The sequence below is a fragment of the Lygodium microphyllum genome, unplaced genomic scaffold (genome assembly GCF_053477565.2).
Source record: "Lygodium microphyllum isolate KBCC unplaced genomic scaffold, Lygodium_microphyllum_v1.1.10 scaffold_52, whole genome shotgun sequence".
In the NCBI taxonomy this organism is placed as follows: Eukaryota; Viridiplantae; Streptophyta; class Polypodiopsida; order Schizaeales; family Lygodiaceae; genus Lygodium; species Lygodium microphyllum.
The window spans coordinates 46,410-67,200 of record NW_028229535.1 but is presented as its reverse complement, the minus strand read 5'-3'; positions in this window follow the sequence as shown (position 1 = coordinate 67,200).

The following is a 20,791-nucleotide window of genomic DNA, read 5'->3' as shown; positions in this document are numbered from 1 at the left end:
GACCTCTCACTTGCTCTTCACTTTCTCTTGTAGGATCAAGAGAAGCCCCAATAAAAACTCTCTCCTTATGTAGAGACTCAAGGGCTCTTTCTCCTTCGAGTAGGCTAGTCTACCATTATTTCCAAGTCCTCGAAAACTTTGATTAATTAATTTCATAGACTTCTAGTGGTTGGATGGACCAATGTTGCAAGCTTGCACTAAATTTCCTCAAGGTTTCTTTCACTTCCATACTTTCTTATACAAAGCCCTCCTTTTTATCATCCCATGCTACCTCTTGTGCAAGATTTTGTCATCAGAAACAAATATTTGGTTCTACCTATAAAAGAAGGGAAAGGGCCTTCAACTTAGTCACTTCTTTATTCCTTTCTATGGTTATAAAATTTATCTCTACTTTATCCAAAAACTTGGTAGCATTGTCTCACTTCGTACCATATAAATTTGGAAAAGCCATATGGCAAGTAATGCTCTATCCAAAAACTTGGTAGCATTGTCTCACTTCATACCATATAAATTTGGAAAAGCCATATGGCAAGAAATGCTCTTAAAGGAGGATGAAGATGTGTATATCAAAGGAGATATGATAGAAGACAATAGCTAAGATAAATGTGCTTACAAATTCATTAATGACTGCTAAACTTTGGGATCCAAATAAGGTTTTTTAGGATACTTTACATCTAAATTTAGGAAAAACATGTGTGTGGATGACTTGATGTGTGAATGGTGGATCAAGAGATGTACCTCTCATTCAAGCTCTAATTATATAGGAGAATGATATGTAAACATCAAAATACCTCACATAATTGATTAATGATATAATTATAGGGTGTCATAATATTAAGTTCTCTCTTAATCTTTGAGGCCCAACTTCGCTTCATCAACTAGCTTCTATGGGCAATAAGTGTGATCAAATTAGGGTCATTGACCTTGCCTTCACTCTTGGAGAAAGTGATATTCACAATTTGATCAATGAACTTAGCACACTTCATTTTTGGGACATTCTCTAGGATGATTCAATGGTGGTTTATCCATGAAATAGACTTGAGTGAATTGCCTAACCAAAATGAACCAATTGATAGCCTTTACTTTCCTTTCTAGTTTGGACCTCCCAACACCACTTAGTACTATAGCAAGTTGATTGGAAGGTAATATTGGATTGGCAATAGTATTTCTTGAAGCCTAATGATAGCTTTTGCTATGCACAGAGGCCTCCTTAGGCAACAACTTTTGATGCCAGGAGGCATATTCCACGGTGGATTCCGTTCCACGGTGGATTCCGTGAGGTTTTACGGTGGATTCCGTAAACTTAGATGACCGGGGCTCATACACAAAGAGGATTCTTTGTGCGAGAAGTTGATGGGGACGCCTGTCCTTTTCGGGCGTTTCATTAATTTAGTGTGTACGTGGGTGATTCCATAGCGGGTGATTCCGCAAAATGCATATTAAATTAATAAACGTTTATGAGTTAAGAGTGTGCACTCGTAATAAATTAAGGTTAGGATTTATTTCTAACCAGTTGATTTATTTATGTAGCTGAAGACTGCTAGGTTTTCACTTTTGTCGGTTTAATTGTATTATTTTACTAACGATTGTGAATGCTTCAGTTGATGTGTAGAGATAGCAGCAGTGGCGGAGGAAAGCATTGAAGTCTAGCGAGTATTCGACCTTTGGACTATATTTTGATAGGCGCCACGCCTATATTTTGTTATGTCTATTGAGACATTGATTATTGATTATTATTTTGTATGCGCCTATGCGCCCGGATATGTTATTTCTATTTGGACATTGAGATTGGGCGTGCCAGAATCTATGGGCACCGTCCATTAGCTTTATTTTCCTATTTTTGTAGAAAGCAAACTCAAAAGCTAAAAGCTTGTCATATTTTTGTAATTGGGCTATTATTGAGCATGAAGATTGGAAATATACATAAAATACATGCTTTGTGAAGCGCTCACACAAGGTATGGGGGAGATTGAACCCAATTTGTCTCTTGCCTCTTGTCGTGCATGCTTTTACATTGTTTTTTTTTGCAAAAAGGTAGAGTTCATTGTTCTTGGGGACCTTCAGGGATTCACTACGTGAGCTATCTGCGACCGATCTGCACACCAGCTTTGGGGCACAAGGTGCCTGAAAAAATTGACATTAGAGAAATTTTTAGTGGGGACACCAAATAAATGAAGGAAAATAAATAATGCAATCACATTCCTCTCTAGTTCTGTGCTATCTCCTCTTCCCATTCATGAAAATGAGGAATACCTTTGCTTTCTGGCTAGTTAAAGGAAATATTTCATGTGGATACCAAACATAAGATCCAACAAAACCTCCTCAAACTCTATCCTTAACTAGAATCATTAATGCATGCTAGGAGGGGTGAATGCATAGCATAGCTACTCATTGTACATTGCAATCATATAATGATCTAAGGAAATAATCACTTCTAAATACGGAGAGCTAATTAATCATTCATTGAGCTTTTACATTACAGACTCAAATCAACCACACACTCATCTCTGGAAAATTGTATAATCACAACTTAGAGTGATAAAAATCCAATATTCTGTACTCTAATGCATGGAAATATTAATTTGATGAAAATTCACTACAAGATACAGGTCGCATACTGATGTTCAAAGTGAAGAAAATGTTCATAAAAACATTTGCCCCCATTGTCGCAAAAAACATCGGTATTAGCAATGCCATAGAATACTCACTATAATCGTCGCTATTTGCATCCCTATTATCATCACAAATGCGATGCTAATTGTGACGCAAATAGCGATGCATATAGCGACGATTTGCAACACAGTAAATTTGCGATGCTAATAGCGATGATTACAAATAGCACTATGTGATTTATTTAGACCATACAAAAGAGTTACAGTAAAGTGTACAATGCTCATCAAAATGACAATAAAGTCTACTTAAATCCATAAGCTTGATACATAAAATAAATGCAAGATCACATAATGAAAGTGATAGTAAAATCATTGCAAGATACAAAGGATGATAATAACATAGTGTATAGAAAATGTCTACATAAATCACATGACCAAAACAGAAGAGGATGTGTGCTCCATGGATCTAAGGGTGAGCTATATATAGATCCTCGCCATCCAAAAGCTCACCGCGATGGAAAGGAGCATCGAACGAACTCTGCAAAAAAAAAAACTACACATCAATCCAATATACAATAATGTATTTTAATTAAAATTAGTAACTACGGACAAGAAAGATGAGTGACTTAATGGGCCGTTGTGTCCATACAATTACTCGATCAATGTAGTGAGACTGTGTCTCTCTAGATATCGAGTCTCTAGCCCGGTGGGATCGTGATTTGTAATGGAATGCTACAAAGAAAACAAAATACAACTGTTAGAAACATGATTGTCAGTACAAGAAATATTGCAAAAAATAAGTAACCAGAACAAAAGAAAAACTGACAAAGGCCTCCAGATAAGTCCTATGGCCGCCACCCCCAAGATGATAGACCACTCCGGCCTCCAGCTGTGCCCTCGCCGCCTCGCACTGCTGTCTCCAATGTCTTGGAGAATCTGTAGCCTCCTCTTTGAGTCGGTGCAAGTCATCTGCATCTAGTCACTCGAGCTTTGAGGCCCCACTCTTAAGTGCCTTACGTGCGTTCGATCGTCTATGTGACATGTATATACACATGCACTTCATCATCCAGCATGTGGAAAACCTATGTAGTATTGCAGCGAGTACAAGAAACTCCTTATGCAAGGATGCTACTATATAGTCCTTTCTCCCCTTCAGTATGTTCTTTGAATGATCCAAGACGAGCCAAAAAGCTTGTTGGCACAACTCTCTCATACGAGCCATCACCCTCCTCCCCTCATCATTCATGATGACTACTCTTGTCCTATCATCTACAAGGTATTCATACCCCTCTAGGGGGTATACCTAAGGTGTGCCCTCTCGCACCTGCAACCATGGTCATGGGCATATCCAGGAGACCCCTATACATCTAGTATACTTACGAGGGTAGAATCTCTTAGAGTAGCACCCATAAGGGTGCCACCTACGGACGACTAAGCAAAAGCTAGAGTGACTGGAGTAGATGTCCCAACAAGTGTGACAAATCCCATAGGTGACACAACTCTAGCAGAACGATGAGACAAAGACACTACGTCGATACCTCCACAACAAGCACTTGAGCCACGCTCTCTCGAACTGCATGAGAGCGAGGAGTAGCACCTGTATCTCGAGTTGACCGTGGGCTTAGTGCTGCCACGTCTCCGTAGCATCCCCTAGAACCACCACATCTCCAGTCAATCTATCATCGTCCTTCAACGAACCATAGCATACTATTGTCTGAATCCAATGTTGGTAGCCACTGTGAAATATGCACTAATGTCTCAAACACCAACCAACCCACGAAGAGCTTTTAAATAGTTTCTACATAGGAAAACTCTTGGAATGTAGGAAATTCTCTAACTTTTCCTAGGTACGTGTATATAGATTCCCTATCTGTAACTAAGAAAATTACTTTCCCCACATCCCATGCTAGGGAATCCTAGGCATGCATGTATGAACTCCTTATATATAACTGGGGAATTTACTCCCCACATCTTAAAGTAGGGATTTGTAGGTCATATAACTAGGGAGTTTGATTCCTCACATCTTAAAGTAGGATTTGTAGGTCATATAACTAGGGAATCATGTTTCCCATACAACATAGTAGGGCGTTTTAGGCCACACAACTAGGGAACTCAACTCCTCACATTTCATACTAGGCAATTACAAATAGCCATATCAAGAACATATATATACTTCGTGTAAAATTACAAATATTTTATGGGAAATGGGTACCAATAAATTAGGCCTAAATTCAGTAGTCACTCAATAATACAACATCACTTCTCATCCTTTTTTTAAGAAAATTACAAAATTCTTTTTTTTATTTCTCCAAAGATTAATTCGTAATGCACTAGCCCTATAAAGGTAACTATGTTGATCAATTATTTCAAGCCTACTTAAGGTTGAGTTAAAGGACACATTGCCCATGTCACCTATAATAATGTGTAATTGAGATTAGAAATACTAAGGATTGTAATGGACAAAGTGTACTTGGAGATCAAAGCCCTAAGTCAAATGGATTGGGTTCTCAAGGCATATATGTTTTACCCCACTTTCTTTGACATGAAGGAGTACCTAAAAATAATTAGCTTTTGTGCTTATTGTAGTAGATGAATTGACATGTATTGTAGTAGAGAAGGTAGCTGCACCATTGTAATGTTGATTACCTTACTTCAAAAATGGTTGTACATCGAAAATGGAGAAAATCTTGCAGTCAATGTCTCGATCACATTTATGGGTTTGAGCTTAACCTTCTTGAGATTCAAAAAGGTTGTTGATGAGGTCACATACTCGAAGCTTGATGTGGTGGAACTCTCTTTTCCAAATAATATCCAAGTAAAACTTGTTAGGATAAATCATGTACTAGTTTTTCTATTCTTGACCCACCCCACCTCTCTAGATGATGTTAGGATAAATCATATAGTAATTTTTCTTTTCTTTCCTAATGTGATCCACCCCACCTCTCAAAATGATATTGAGTAAATTGTGCTTGATCAACACAATTAAAGTAGTGGTTTCAAATCGATGCATATCAATATGACATCCTAGAATTATGATACTATCATTGGAAGTAGGTTGTCTTGATTTGGATCACCTCATTTAGCATACGGCCAAATAGACATAGGCAATGTATGCAAAATAGAGGACTTTCCTAGACGATGGACATGCATTGTTGTTGGTTTGCAATATAAGTAGATTAATAAGAAAATCATGCCTTATTTCATATTTTCCACTGTGGAAATGTTTATTGCAAAAAATCTTGATCAATGATCTTTGTGCTTGCACTCTTAAACTAGGATAGTACAATTTCCTAACATGCAAGTCTTGAGTGCATTTTAGGTGTTCAATATTGACCTTGTTGCAGTTGTAGAAGTCCATTGATAAGGTGGCATTATAGTTTGTGCATGCAAGCCTGAAGCTAGATGACATGGTGGTAATTTGTTTACCAAATGTTATCGAACAAGTTAGGATGAATTTGATGTTGGTTTAGTACCTACTATCCACTAGGTAATATTGGCAAAGCATTAATTGAACCAAAATGAGAATATCCTAAGCTTAGTTTTATTTGTAGCTATAGTGATCATTAGCACTAGTAATTCTTGCCTAGTTAGGAGGCTATGGATCTCATTCTTGAAACTTATGCAATGGAAAAATCTAGTTATCAAAGTGGCATCCAGCCCTCTAGTCCACACAAGCAAATGGTGGGTGAGAATCGAATCTACAAGTCCTCCTTTTTCTTTTCCACTCACATGCAAATTTTCCCTACTTCCTTTATTTTTTCCTTGTAAAATTTTTTAACCTACCATGCTAGATCTAGAGTTTTATTTTAGATATAATATTCAATGTAATAGATGCATTTGGCTATGGTGCTTACATGAGGGAAAGAGATCTTTGGATATAAGAAATATGTGACCTATGTCTATTTGGCCCTTGCACGATGCGGGCAAGACCTCACCTCCCACAATGCCAATCCTCTCGGGCACCCTAACCAAGATCCTCATCCCTGTCTATTGGGCCCTTATGCACGCAGGCAAGACCTTGCTTCCCACAAAGCCAATCCTCTCAGGCACACTCACCAAGATCTTCATCCCTGTGGTTGCAATCATCTCCTCTGCCCTACTCTAGCATAGCCATAGCCTATGCCCTACTCCATTGGAGCAAGGCCACATTCATAGCCTACGCCCTACTCTAGCTATGGGCCCAACTCCAATGGTACATCATCTATGCGCGAGCACAGGGATGCAGCTATTGCATGTGCCCTACTACAGTGGTACATCCTCTTGTGCATCTTCATCTGCCTTTCCAAGTTCAATGACAATGGCATCGAGAGCTCCCATCAAAGAAGGCCTTGAGGGCACCATCGTGGTGGCCAAGCGCGTTGACATTCAAGAAGCCATCTATGTTAGTGTTAACCCATTTCTTCTCCACTGACTACAAGTATCTCGAAACATTTTTGGAGATCCTCATCCCCATGTGGCTGCGGTCTTTGCAAAATGCAAAGGTACATAGCCAATGGCAAGTCTACCAACACCAAAATTGAATTAATAAAGGATTTAACATACAACAGGTCACACAAGATTTTGATTTTTTTGGTGGAGCTTGTAGAGAATCATTTGGACAAGGCAGGTTGAAAGATCTTTTTGGACTAGGTCTGTGTGGGTGCTGAAATAAGCTCGAGTGCACAAATGTATAGTAGGAACATGCACCTTGAGGTTATGATATGCAAGGGTTCTGCACGCTTTCGATTATGGTATGCATTTGTAGTCATGGAATTGTTTTGCATTTGTTTTTATGATACCTTTTTATCATGTGAATTGATGTTGAAAAAAAGAGGAGTTTGTTTATTGTAGTTTGCAGAAATTTCTTTTGCTCTTAAAGTAATAGTTTTTGAGATCCACATGAGATCAAGATAAGAAGCCCAAATATTTACAATTGGTTTCCTTCTTGTCCAGAAATCGGCTATGGGGAAGGTAGAAATGTGTATGTATTTCTTAATTAGGCCAGACACAAGTGCATACAAAATTGTAAGAGCTTACTCCAAGTTGAAATTTTTAGACTTTGTGGGAAATTTAAGGGGTTTGTTCAACAAACTTTTGGTATGGAATGAGTATATACACATGAAATCTCTTTTGGTTTGAACTATTCTATTTTCAATGTAAGAAAGTTTTTTTCCTTGTGGGTTTATCTCATCAATCCTTTTTTGAATAGGTGTTGAGGTGTGACAAAGACCTCATCTACCATTGATAGTTGAGGTGGTAGTGGAGCATTTGCAAGGGTAGCTTGTGAAGCCTTGCAAGAAAAGACCTTTCAAGAAAGTATACCTAGATTATAAGAGGTCAATGATTGGGATATACTAAGGAGTACTAGTAACAATGTATCAATGGACTGTTTGTGTTTTGTACTCCCCTTACTTATATACCATTTTATGTTGCATTTGTTGGGAATTTGAAGAAATTTTCCCAGCAGGGACTACAAAGAGAGCTTAATCTCATTATACATGTTATGGTAGACTTTGATTGGAAGTCCTATTGTCGGATTTTCATTTAAACAAGATTTGACCTACCACATTTTCTTGTAGCCTTTCCAAATTCAAATGAGCCTTGAAGGGTAACATACTCACAAATAAGGGGAGGAATGTATATCAACATATGCTAAATAGGTATGTGCCCATATTTATTTGTATCAAAGATGTCTCTAGAGCCAATTGTTAGTTTTCTCTATCTTGCTTTTGACTTCCTTATTCTTATGGACATCTTTAGCCTAGATGAAAACTAGATAAGGTCCTATTGGTTACAACAAAAATATTTTATGTGTGCAGTGCTTTTAGTAATGACTAGTTTCTAGTGCATCATGCATTGTACTCCGCATCACCTATTATTTGCATGATCTAAAGTCATTAGTGCATGGATAAACTGTTAAAGTTTGTGCTTTATGTGAGATGCATGCAATTATTTTCTTGGTCTAGACCTCTTTTTTTGCTTCTTTCTTCTTTCTCTCCTTTTTTCTTTCATGTTGACCTTGAGAAGCAATTCTCCCTAAACACTAAATCCATGCATGTTCACCAACCATATCAAATACCTCTTGTGTTCTAGCTCCATGTTTGAACATGTGACTTCTTGGATGAATCTTAAGATAATTGAAGTGATGATTTTAAAATTAAGATTAGTTCTTATTGTCTCATGCATTGCCAATCTTATGAAATGTATTGATATTCATGAAAACTATTCTAGAGTTACAATGACTTCAAGTGAAGTAGCAAAACTAAAGGTATAAAATGGTCTATGATTTTATTGAGTGTAGGGTAAGGGTCCCTATGTCAAAGGTTACTATCAAGCGCAGCAACGAATGTGGAAGTGTATGACTAGGCTGAAAGGAAGACATGAACATATAGAGAAGAGAGAGAAAGAAAGTAAACTATGATTTAGAATGCCCAGTCCATGTTAGTGCACAAGCATTATCTTATCTTACACATTTGCTCTATCCTTGGGTTTCATGTTTAATGTTGTTGAGAGGACAATGTTGTATGACAACTTGTAGCATAATGACATCATCTGAGTACTCAAACCATTTACACATATCCATAATGAAAGATGTACCATGCAAAGATGGCATCCCTAGACATTATGGTCTTTCCAAAATGTACACTTGTAAAATTGTGTTAAAGATTGATTGATGAAAGGAAAAATGGATCAAAGTGGCCTATAAAAGGACATGTCATGGGTTGGCCTCTCCATTACTACATTCTAGCCTTTTCATTACCATCATCTTGGTCATTATCCCATTTTCATCACTGCTTCCTCATCAACTACATTTCCAATTGAACCTATATTAATAGCAGCCAACCATCTGCACTTGTGGAAAATTTTCTCATGTTGATTGGCATCAAACATGATGTTTCTCAATGTTTATTGCTACTATTTCCTATTGGTTTTATAAATCCCCACTAAGACCTGAACTGTTGTGTTTTCACCTTGGTAATTCTACTAACATCTCCGATGGTGTTCTTAGTTTGCCATGCTAACAACCAACCATCATATTTTTTTAAAAATAAATAGCCACACAATTGGGTGGCATCATTTTCAAATCATAGATGGACGATACTCTGTTTAGGATCCATATTGGGTACAACACATTCTCAGACCTGCTTCAAAAGTCATCAACCTCAACATCAACTCAATTCCCCCAATCCTTAAGATGTGGAGGTCAAGGGATCTTTTTTTTTAATTTTAATACACACTTATCTCATTGAGTATTTATTATAGATTGTTATTGTATAGGAAAACATATTTCTACATGAGTAGATTTGAATAGATACATGTGAGAGTGTATATAGACTTGTAGGGACTACATTTCTTAAGAGTTGATGGTTACAATTAGATATTTGATGATGTCATGGGGAAGATGTACCATGCATATTAGTATGACTAAAACTCTAAATGGTCCTAGCTTTTAATAATTACAAATTAGAATTGGAGATTGCATATTTATTATGATTAGGATGCTCCATATTTGTCTCAAGGTATTAGCATCTGAATCTATAATTCTAAGGATAAATAAAATAATTGGAAGTTTGTCTAATAGGTATCATTCATCTCAAATTCTCTCAATTAGAGCTATGTATATCATGTTCTTTAGATGGTGATATTGGACCCCTCGGTCAGTATACCAATAGTCGAATTCTTATACTCTTTATCTGATATCACTAGAACAAATACATCATTTAGTACTTGCTTTGTTGGTCTATAATTTTAATAGTCTTGGCTACATGTAGGTGTCTCATGTTGCTAGAGATGAATCTTTTTATGCATGTTATAACATTCTTTAAATGGTGATATTGGTCTTGCTTATTAGTACTACTAGTCAAAATCTTATGCTCTTTCTTTGAGCTCACTAGAATTTGTACATAATTCAATACTTACTTGTAGGTCAACAATTTTAAAAGGTTTTGGTTACAAGACTTAGGTGTCTCATGTTGCTAGTGGTTAACACTCTTATGTATGCCAATGTGTAAAGCTTTTGTTTGATTGCAACATCTCATAATTGTAGGCCTTATTGGTTTTCACTAGGTTTATATTTGAGTATCGTTGTGCTTATCATGCTTTGATAGGTGACAAATTATCATTTTATTTAGTGAATGAAGCTTTAGATTTGCATTGTTAGTCAAAAAATGCAAGTCTAGATGTATTAAGAGTACTATAGTAGGTCGATTATAATAGTTATAGATAGATTGCCCTCTTGATCCATGGCATTCCTTATCGTTTTCCTAGTTAGAAATACACATAAGTAGAGAAAGTAAATAATAGGGAAAGTGGAATATTTCCTAGTAAAAGAAACTAGAGAATTGCATAGGAAATTTCTATAGGTACGGAAATTTCCCTACCTTAGTTAAAGAAACTAGGGAATCAGATATGAAGTTTTCATAGATAGGAAAATTTCCCTATGTAGGAATTTTCCTATGCGATTCCCTAGTTTCTCTAACTAGGGAAATTCTTAGGTAGGGAAATTTTCTTATGTAGGAAATTTCCTATGCAATTTCCTAGTTTCTCTGACTAGGGAATGTTCCGTTTTCCCCATCATTTACTTTCCCTACTTATGTGTATTTTTAACTAAGGAATTGATAGGGAATGCCCTTTTTTTTTCTATATAGGGAATGATTAAAAGTTCCTTATGACCTTTAGCCATACTACCTTCTAGGCAAGCTCGTTGCCACACAAAGCCTTTTAGGGTTTTCATGAAGCGCTCCAAGAAGAATATCCATTGCGTATGGATAGGTACCCCAATCTCCACTTCGTCCAAAAGATGCACCAGGAGGTGGGTTTGTATCATGAGCATGATGGTGGGCAAGTACTTCTCAAAGAGACAGAAAATCTCCACTGTTCTCTTGTAATATATATCAAATATTCTTCTCCTCTCTCGGCGGCTCTATTTTTTTTCAAATATTCTTTTTCCTCTCTTGGCGGCGGGTCGAGCTGGAGGGGAGTAAGGATTTAGTAAGGATAGCAAGCTCCTCGTTGGAGCTTGCATATCCATATCGTCCATGCAGGGCGACACGCAGTGAGGGAGGAATTCCCTCCCTCCCCCTATAAAACCTTGGCAATAAGAGGTAGGGGGAGGAAAAAAAAAGGGAGAGAGGAAGGCGCTATCTTACTGCCATTAGGGGCGTCCACCAGGAGTCGTGAGGAAGGGAGAAGCTAAGAGGTCTCCGCCAATCCGCCTGAGATGTCGAGTTGCTGCAGAGGCCACTATCTCACGCTGCCGTTCAGCCGTCGTTCTCCTACGATAGTCGTCGCTGCCGCCTAAGTCTTAAGGCTGCGTTGCCAGGTGACCGTGTTCTGAGAGAGACATCCCCCCCACGTGGCATCTCCACGAAGAAGCCCAGAAGCTTTGGAAGCTTCTTGAGGAGCTTCCAAAGCCTTAGGAAGCCCCCTTTCATATCACACCCCCCCCCCCCCCCCCCCCAAAACTTTTTTTTTACACAACCCCCTAAGCCTTTTTTTTAATCCCCTGTGTCCCCATTACTTCTTTCTTTCCCCCCCCCCCCCCCCCCTTGGACCCCAAATCCAAACCATTATCATGGGCCCTGGATGTTGTCCCGTGAGGAGTAGAGAGGAATAGAGTAGGGAAAAGATAAAGAAAAGAAGGAGTGGAGTGAAGTAGTAAGAGTGGGGAAAAGATAAAAGATAAGGAAGGGAAGTAGAGGATAAGGAAGGGAAGTAAAAGATAAGGAAGGGAAGTAGAGAGGAGTGAAGGAGGAGGAGTAGGGAAGGAGAAGGAAAAAGTAGAGGAGGTGCAAGGAAAGAGAATAATTTCCTTCTATACCTTTTTCCTCAAGCCAAAGTTCTCCAAGGGTTCTTGTGGTTGCAAAACCACACTCACCCATAAACTTTTCTTTTGCCAAGATTAGACCCTATAGGACTTTCTTAGGCTTTATAAATCTTTTCCTCTTCGAAGAATATAAGAATCTAAAGGTCCTATCATTCCTTCTTGTGATCAACCATTTTAACGACACCTTGCCTCGAAAGAGAGACTGTGGAATTCCAGAAGAAAGAGTAAAAGCTACCTTCACATTCGAACTACGATGCCGCCTAACAAAGTCGAAGGAGTAGTTGCGGGAGGTTCATCTCCCGGTATCCATGTGGATATCTCACCCCAAAACCAGGTTTTTCTTCTTGGATTTAATTCGGTTTTAAGTCAATCATGCAAAGAGAAATTGTTAGAAATAGGATATATCTGTCCGAGTTATTTGTAATGAAGGAGTTTAGCTTATTTGAATGAATGATAATGTATAGAACATAGTTTCCTTTGAATAGCATCATGCATTATAAATTACGAGCAAGACTATCTAGTTACTATAGTAGTATATTTCAATTAAATCCAAAAGGCATAGTAATTGTATCTTACACCATTAGTCCTATTCCTTTTTGCAACGAGTCATAGTAAATGATTAAATTCATGAAAGGTTCTTTTCGTTGCTCAAATTACTAGAAAGTCATCATTGCTAATTGCACATCTTAGCAAGGGAAATGATTGTTAATTGCATGAGTTCGTCTGCAAGAAAAAAAAAAGGAAGATTAAATTGAATTGTACTGACTGAAAAATAAATTGTCACAAGGATAAGAAAACCGTGATGAGGTGATCAATATTACCTTCCAAAAGATAACCAAACCAATCTAAACTTAGAATACCATGGCCGCAAAAATATGCATTGAAAATAATTTAAAAACCAAAGAAACATTCATACCTTAAGCACTTGACTACTTTTCTTATTGTAGGGTCAATAAATTTGTAAAGATAAAGAACTAGGGTTTGTCTCTAAGGTTCTTAAAAAGAAACCCTAGGTTTGACATACGTTAGCTTAAAGAAACCTAAACGGATTATTTCAACGTAGGACGTGCACAACAAGTTTGAAGTCATGTAGTCTTGTTACTGGTTCACAAAACGAAAGGGTAAATAACCTCAACAAGGATGGCAGATCCTTACGCAAGTTATCTTGCAAAAGGACGTATTCGTGAATATCCTTCTAAATAAGGAAAGTTATAAACCCGAAACTAAAGTATCTAATGAACTTTAGGGTTGACCAAGTTGGGTTAACAAGGTATGCCCTAATCCGGACTATAAAGGATCTTGCCAAGTTACAAGACACCAACGAGTACTGATACACTCAAAAGGAAAGAATAATTCCTTAGCAGTTTGCCAAACAACATGGTTTTTTATTGGAAATGTTTGTGTTTGCTATAGATTTTAGAACACTATTTGAATTATGAATTACAAAGTAAATGAATACCTATACTTCAAGTTAAAGGCCTGAAGGGAGAGGCAGTTTCAGTTACCCCCGACTGCCTGCCTAACCCTAACCAAGGGGGTTGTTGACCACGCCGGGAACGTGGACCGAACCCGCATTGAGAGGTCTCTCCGTTGAGCTCTACTTGGAGCAGGAGGACGCTTGGGTGCCAGGGGGGGCTCTGGCTGTAAATCCCTCGCCTTCCGGGACTTGCGCAAGAGGCTAACGTGACTCAGGATTGGATCTCGAGGCCCGCATACTAGTTTACGGGCGGAAGCTTGGAATAGTGATCCCTGCGGATTACTGGATAGCCTTCGGGTGGATTATGGATAAGCCTACGGGCGGAACTCATTGTATTTCAAACAAAAAAATGATGAAATGTTAATAAAAAACTTGCTTGATATTGTTTTTCTATGTCACGTGATAAGATTACGTGAAGGAACCAGTGCTTAATGGTTTAATTAAAGAAGCTGATTGTTATATGTCAAATCAATATGTTAGATAATTACATAACTAAAAACAAACTGAGGAAAGTGCGGAGGATGGGCCATGGGTCCGTCCTACGGTTGGGTGGTCTTGGTTCGCCGGGAACTTTTCTCAAAGAAGAGTAGGATGATCATCAAAGAAAACGAATAACGGAAGCAATGACCTAGAGTTATGTCTTACCCGATTTATGCTATTTTAGGGGAACGGAATGGAACTATGCCTTATAGCAGAGAGGTTGAGCTTTGCATTCCTCTCGTTTCCCATTCTCCTTGAACCAAGTGCAGCATGAATCCGCTTTGGACCTGGCGTTTCTGCGTAAAGTAGTTCACTCGGGTCCAACGCTAGTTGCTGTTAGTTAATGACCAGTCAGGAAAACCCTAATTCCGATCGATCCTAAGTGGGAACGGCCAGGATACTTCTGCTATGTGGCAGACGCGGGAAAACCTAGATCGCAAATCCCATAACATTCCATTGGAGTGCCGGGCCGAGCTTTCTGGATATCCTTTCCGATGGACTGCTAAGACGTGTCCTGGATGATACTAAGAGGACACGTTACAGTTGGTATCAAAGCCAACCAACAACGGAATTGTTTTTATGAGATCTCAATAAAATGAAGTAAAGAAATTGTTGTTGTCCAAACATTTTCTCACCTTCAATGCTGTCTTGCAGAATTATGAAGCGTGGAACAAGTTTTTGGTATTTTGGGTCATGTTTATGACTGCAATGCATTCTCCCCTTTATAGACAAAGAATTGGGATGATGAACATCCTGGAGTAGATTTATAATCCATCACCTTTATACATATAACGAAGATGGACGGGGTCTTCAGGAATCTACTATGTAGCCGCCCACCGGTTTGCTTATCTACAGACCAACCTAAAGAGAATCACGTGGTTGGAAGACTTGAAGGTCGTGAAGCTGTTCGTTTTTGTGGAAGCTCACGTAAATTCAACTCTACATATCCGAGGTCGGAGGGTTGAGATGAATTCATATGTATATGAGGAAGTAACCCGTGTAATCCCAGCCGACAAGATTAAAGTGTTGGGCCGCCATGAGAAGTATGGATTCCAATGGAAAGGGTATCCTGAACTTCCAATGAATTATTGATTCCTAAAGATCCATGACCCAAAACCCTACTATTACACAATTCCAGTAGACAAATGCAATACAACGTTGTTCTCCCCAAACTGAATGTAACGATGGGCTTATCATTACATGAAACGTTGTATTCAAAAAGGCTATGCCCATGTAAATACAAATAAAGACTTCTATTTATCAATATCTGGCTGTGCATAAGAGTTGTTAAGAAGTTAAGTAGCTACATTGTTTACGAAATGGCTGAACTAAAAATGGAAGATAAGCTAACATCGATTATCATATAATAACGTTAAGAAAACCTTTATTCAGGCACAACACCAGGAACAGGTTTCAAATTCGCCTCCTACATCAAGTACTGTTGTGATCCAAGAGAAGAAGTTCCTCCTCAAGCAGATAAAGCCACCCGAGTTTGACGAGAGAGGCAGATTCATCCAGGCTGATGCTAAAATTTGGATTGAATCCATGGAGGATTACTTTGAAGCAGCTGATATTGCACCTACCAATCAGGCCATGCTCGCCAAGTTAAAGCTCATCGACGAAGCTAGACTTTGGTGGAAGCAATGGTGCAGGGATCAAGGGATTTTAGAGGGGTCCGTTACCTGGGAGAAGCTGAAGAAAGCCGTGCAGGGAAGATACTTACCACCTGCATATCGTACGCAGAAAATGAATGAGTTCTACGAGCTAAAACATCTAGGAGTCACTCTTGACGCATACTACTCTAAATTCGTCTCACTTTTAAAGTATGTGCCATAGATGAACATGACGCAGCAGGTGTCCAAATTTTGTGCAGGCTTAAATCCACCAGTAAATACCCGTCTTGAATCTATGCGTCCATCAGATCTTTAGGATGCACTCATTCAAGTGGCGCCTATAATTCAAGAGGTGCAAGCTAGACCAAGGGGTAACAAAACTTGGTATTATAGTGACCCGAACAGAGGAGCATTCAGACCTCAAATGAAGAGAGTTCAAGGTCATAATCAGGGACAAAGAAAGAAAGCAAGGATAAATAACGTCAACAACTTTGTTCCTACTCAAAGTAATGGCCGAAACCTCCGTTGTTTCCACTGCAACGAACCCGGTCACTTCAAGAGGCAATGTCCCAAGCTCAGCGGAGGACATCGCCAAATGCCTTTCCAAGGAGCAAGCCGTGGTCAAGGAGCCGCCACCCATGGAAGAGGAAGAACTGCTTGCATTGCCAATAGGCAAAGATGTGAAGAAGAAGAAGAGGAAGATCCGACTATGGAAGCAGAATTCGAAAGAGCGACAGTCCATGCCACTTTACACAAGAAAGGGCCGAATCGCTAGTTCTCAGTGATTCAGACACCGTCGGACTATCAAGGTAAAGGTTTCAAAACCTTGATTGATTGTGGCAGTACACATTCCTTTATCTCACCAGCATGTGCAAAAAGATTAGGAATAGCCACAATAGAAGCACCTACCCTGCTTGTGGAATTGGCAAACGGTCGTGAGGTAACTTGTACCAGGCAAACTGCTAAGGTGGAATTCTTTCTAGGAGGAAAGAAGACTTCAGTCAATTTCAGAGTCATGAATTTAGGTATCCATGAGTGTCTACTCGGAATGGATTGGCTTAAGCCCCACGACGCCCACATTCACTGTGGAAAGGGTCAAGTTTCCTTTCGAAACTCTGAAAGGGAATTTGTCACAACTCAAGGTGAGGCAGGAGTGCTAAGAATCCAATTGGCCAAAGTATCTCGGATCATAAAAGGAGTCAGAAAAGGATTACCCGTTTACTTGATCAAACTCAACAAGTTAGATCAAAAGCAAGAGTCTCATGATGGACCTTCTTGGCTAAAGGAATACGCTGACGTATTCCCTGAGGAATTGACTGAACTTTTGCCTCAAAGAGAAGTGGATCATGAGATTAGGCTAGTGCTTGGAGCTGCACCAATTGCAAAGAGACCTTATAGAATGTCCATACCAAAAGCAATTGATTTGAAGGAACAACTCAAGCAGCTGTTAGATCAGGGTTACATTCGGCCTAGCAATTCACCGTGGGGAGCTCCAGTACTATTCCAGAAAAAGAAAGATTGGACACTTCGACTATGTGTTGATTATCGAGGGTTGAATCAATCAATAGTCAAGAACAAGTATCTTATTTCTAGAATAGATGAGCTTCTTGATCGTCTTCAGGTGCAAAGATCTTCTCCAAGATTGATCTCAGGTCACGTTACTATCAGATAAGGATCAAGGAAGATGATATTCCAAAGACGGCCTTCAATACAAGATATGGGCACTTTGAGTTCCTGGTTATGTCATTCGGGCTTACAAATGCACCTGCCACCTTCCATAGATGAAGGCAGGATATTTTTAGACCATATCTTGATGATTTCGTGCTTGTCTTTTTCGATGACACTTTAGTCTATTCTAAACAGGAAGAAGATCATGAACCTCAACTTCGGATTGTCCTTGAGACAATGAGGTCACACAAGCTGTATGCAAAAATGAAGAAGTGTGCATACTTCAAGCGTCAGATTGAATATCTGGGATTCATAGTGTCATTAAAAGGAATATCAGTAGACCCAGCCAAGGTCAGGGATGTGCTTGAATGGCCAACACCAGTATCTGTCAAAGAAATACGCAGCTTTCTTGGATTGACAGGATGGTATAGGGTCTTCAACAAAAACTATGCTTTGATTGCAGCACCTCTTACAAACTTACTAAAGAAGCAGACTTCCATTACATGGTCAACTTCCAAACAAAATAGCTTCGACAAATTGAAGCAAAGTTTGGTATCAACGCCTATTCTAAAACTTCCTGACCTCAATAAAGAGTTCGAGGTAGTAACTGACCCTCATTAGGTGCTACCAATGATCCATGGTGCTCAAAGTTGTAAGGCCCCCATTATGAGGAGAAGCCAAATGTGAGCGCGGACATTGGTTGAGTCCTGACTTGTATATCAGATGAGGTCTATGTGACCGGATGACAAAAAGGTGACTATTGTGGGTCTAATCTTTGGGTTAGACAGAGTGGTTAAGCTGATAGCAACTCGAGGCGCATTGCATCGAGTTGTAGTGTAAGGGAGTTAAAAGGGGCCCCTATTGTGGGGTCCGGAGGCCGCGGAAGCGGCCCTTGGCTGGGGGGTCCCAGGGGGGGCCAGCGGCCCCCTTGGCGGGGGTCCAGGGGCAGTGCCCCTGGCCGGATGGTAAAGGGAATATTCCCTGCAATATTCCCTGGCCGACTAGTGGAGTTCATATGGTAGGTCGGTCAGCAGGCCAACCTAACGACCTTCGCGGGCTATAAAAGCTAAACCCCTTCGCAGCCATCTCTCACTCATCTTTCACCGAGTCAGAGTTGTTGTTCCAGCTAGCCTTAAGCTCTTCACCTATCTTTTGTCTAGATCGCAATCTAAGCTTCACACAGTGGAAGCGCACGGGTGGACAGAGCCATCTTTGTATCGGTTGTTTGAAGTTAAAGAATTTATTGATTCTCCTCTTATCTGTTGTGTACTCTCTATCTCTTTCTCAGATTCTATTCGTTGCGCCGTATAATATTTTATAGGGCTTGGATGCATGTTTTTCTTCCAAACATGAGCCTAAAGATGGATTTCCAAAATACTGCAAAGGGAACCTCACTACTTCAAGGAGAGGGTTGGATACATTCTCCATTTAAAAACTCATTTTAGCCAAAAATGCTTAATTAATCCAAAGATTCCCACAATTATTTATGTTTAACAAACATATTTTAGATTGTCATAACCCTCTCTATTCCACAAGGTGACACCGTATGATAAGAGCTATGATGAATGATAAAGAGATAGACTTCCATAGTTTGTAGATAGTATACATCGTTGGTGTCCAATGATAAGTATGAAAGCTTTTGTGAAATGGGAGATATACTTTATGGAACCAACCAATCTTCTTAGAAAATGTATACATACCAAGTACATTATTATGGACATTCATTACTTTAAGAAATGGGTCAAAGAAAAAAAAATTATTTATAGAAATTCCTATGAGAATAAGATGATGTTTATATTTATTTATTTTTTATTGTGGATTTTTAGTTTTTGTCTATTTTTTGCATGATCAATCAGTCGTTATAGGTGTGTATGCATTTGACATTGGTTGCATTATGGTTGTTGGCAGATATATGATAGGGAACTATTGTGCTTTATGTTGTGTTGGAGCAAAACATTAAGCTGAGATAAGTGGATATATATTGTTGAGTAGAGTAGTATATAATATGCAAGGATTATTTATTTTCTAGGCACTTAGTTTGTGCAGATTTAATATATTTTGTGTGCTAAGGAGTGCTCACACAATACAATTAATCTACATAAATATTATGCTCTAGTCAAAAATATTTATCCACTTATCTCCACCTAATAATTTGATCCACCACAACACAAATCACAATAGTTCTCTACATCCATTCTACAAGGCACAATGTGACTAGTGTTATACATGTGCCCATGTACAACAAGCTTGACAACATCATGGGTCATGTGACACACATGGGCTCATTGATAATTTATATATAGGGTATCGTGTTAAAATAGCTCCAACATATATAAGCTAGAAGAGAATCCTAATGGAAACAATGTTAGAAGACATCTAAAACATCAATCCACCTTATTTCACCCTCATTTTGAGACTTGAAGAATGAGGAGAGAGGTCCATTGAGACCTTGTTCACATTTCTCAACTCCCTTACATGCACAAATGTGCTTTGATCATTATTTCATTATCACAACATTGTATTGTGTATAGAAGGAGAATGGGGTGTGCAACATGTAGATTCGTGAGCTCACACATAACTCACAACTCTTAAGCTTCATTTTTTCTTATCAAGGCACTCCATAGTTGCACTCACTATGCTCCACCTTTCATCCTTTCACAAGGGCATAGGGGAGAGTAGATAAACACCTTCACTTCATTTCACAAGATAAATTTCCCTCCCACCCATTCAAAGGAGCAACATAAGACAAAAGCTCCACGGAAGCATTCAAAAGCACTATTAGATTCCATGGCTTTTCAATTTTTTGATGACGAATCCATAACTTCCTCCTTGATATAGAAATATACACACCCCAAGCGAAAACCAACTCTTGCACACATGCCAACAAAAAAATCTTTGACATGTGATAGCAAGATGAGGGAAATATTGTCACATGGGAGAAGATGGTAGTCAAGGGGTTTCTTGCACCATTTGCATGGTGAGTTGAAATCACCAAAGCTTACAAACTCTTCATGTCCCTAAGAGATGATGACACCTTCATCATAAAAAACAACTATGGAGTGTTAAAATTTCATAGACTCATAGATGATCTCATAAGGAGAGCTCTAGCCATCAAGAAATATATTATGATATTAAT